Consider the following 2,369-nt stretch of genomic DNA (forward strand, 5'->3'; position numbering starts at 1 on the left):
GACATTTGTTTTCTAATTTGACAAAATGGCCACCATATACTGGGTTCTGATTGGTCCAAATATAGATGTTGTCTGATTGTCCCCGGAATCGGTACATACGGGTTTTGAGTGATGCCGAACACAATGGTAACAGTTTCGAAAAGCTCACTTACCATGATAACGAAATGGAGGCCTCTGATTGGTCGAAATTAAGAAGTTGTCTGATTCTGTCCAAAATAAGTACATAAGGGATTTTAGCGATGCCAAACACAATGGTAACAGTTTCGAACAACTCAGTTGACATGGTAACGAAATTTGGCTTCTGGTTGGTCGAAATTTAAATATTGTCTGATTCTGCCCAGAATTGGTGCATAGGGGTTTTAAGGGATGCAAAACACAATGGTAACAGTTTCGAACAGCTCAGTTGCCATGGTAACAAATTGGAGTCCTCTTATTGGTCGCAATTTAGCTGTTGTCTGATTTTGCCTAAGTCCAACAGGGGTCGTTGGGGGACTTCTGTAACGGCCATCCGTTACAATGAGTACTAGTTATTCTGTCTTCTTCTTCTTCTTCTTCAGCCATGAACTTGTCCGGAGGTCTTCTCAGAAACTACTGGGCGGATAATCATGAAACTACACACATATACTCATTAGGGGGTCTAGGTGTGCAACAAGCTATTTTTATCTCGAACGGAAGTCCAAGATGGCCGCTATGAATTTTTGAAATTTTTGGGAATTTAAAATTTCTAAAGGTGTTTGCTAAGGTTTGCCACCTATCCTATTTTAAATGTTTTACATATATTTTCCAATGTATTCCAAATTTGGCATGTAGGTGTATGATGGTACCGCAAACACAACTATGACATCCGTTTTCTAATTAAACAAAATGGATGCCATATACTGGTTTCTGATTGGGCGAAGCTCCGTTGTAGTTCGATTTAGGTTAAATTTAGTATGTATGTGTAATATGGTATTGCAAACTCAACTGCGACATTTCTTTTCTAATTTGACAAAATGGCCACCATATACTGGGTTCTGATTGGTCCAAATATAGATGTTGTCTGATTGTCCCCGGAATCGGTACATAAGGGTTTTGAGTGATGCCGAACACAATGGTAACAGTTTCGAAAAGCTCAGTTACCATGATAACGAAATGGAAGCCTCTGATTAGTCGCAATTTAGCTGTTTTCTGATTTTGCTTAAGTTCAACAGGGGTCGTCCAGGACTTGTCCAGAGGTTTTCTCAGAAACTACTTGGCGGATCATTATGAAACTACACACATGTACTCATTAGGGGGTCTAGGTGTGCAACAAGCTATTTTTATCTCGACCGGAAGTCCAATATGGCCACTATGAATTTTTGAAATTTTTGGGAATTTAAAATTTCTAAAGGTGTTCGCTAAGGTTAGCCAATGTCACCTATCCTATTTTACATGTTTTATAGATATTTTCGAATGCATTCCAAGTTTGGCATGTAGGTGTATAGGGGTTGTTGGGGGACTTCTGTAACGGCCATCCGTTACAATTAGTACTAGTTATTCTGTGTTCTTCTTATTCTTCTTCTTCAACCATAAACTTGTCCGGAGGTCTTCTCAGAAACTACTGGGCGGATAATCATGAAACTACACACATATCCTCATTAGGGGGTCTAGGTGTGCAACAAGCTATTTTTATCTCGACCGAAAGTCCAAGATGGCCGCTATGAATTTTTGAAATTTTGGGAATTTAAAATTTCTAAAGGTGTTCGCTAAGGTTAGCCAATGTCACCTATTCTATTTTACATGTTTAACATATAATTTCCAATGCATTCCAAGTTTGGCATGTAGGTGTATGATGGTACCGCAAACACAACTATGACATCCATTTTCTAATTGAACAAAATGGATGCCATATACTGGTTCCTGATTGGTCGAAGCTCCGTTGTAGTTCGATTTAGTTTAAATTTAGTATGTATGTTTAATATGGCATTGCAAACTCAACTGCGACATTTCTTTTCTAATTTGACAAAATGGCCAACATATACTGGGTTCTGATTGGTCCAAATATAGATGTTGTCTGATTGTCCCCGGAATCGGTACATAAGGGTTTTGAGTGATGCCGAACACAATGGTAACAGTTTCGAAAAGCTCAGTTACCATGATAACGAAATGGAGGCCTCTGATTGGTCAAAATTAAGAAGTTGTCTGATTCTATCAAAAATAAGCACATAAGGGTTTTTAGCGATGCCAAACACAATGGTAACAGTTTCAAACAACTCAGTTGCCATGGTAAAGAAATTTGACCCTCTGATTGGTCGAAATTTAAATGTTGTCTGATTCTGCCCAGAACTGTTGCATAGGGGTTTTAAGGGATGCAAAACACAATGGTAACAGTTTCGAACAGCTCAGTTGCC

The sequence above is a fragment of the Mizuhopecten yessoensis genome, unplaced genomic scaffold, assembly GCF_002113885.1.
Source record: "Mizuhopecten yessoensis strain PY_sf001 unplaced genomic scaffold, ASM211388v2 scaffold4947, whole genome shotgun sequence".
Lineage (NCBI taxonomy): Eukaryota > Metazoa > Mollusca > Bivalvia > Pectinida > Pectinidae > Mizuhopecten > Mizuhopecten yessoensis.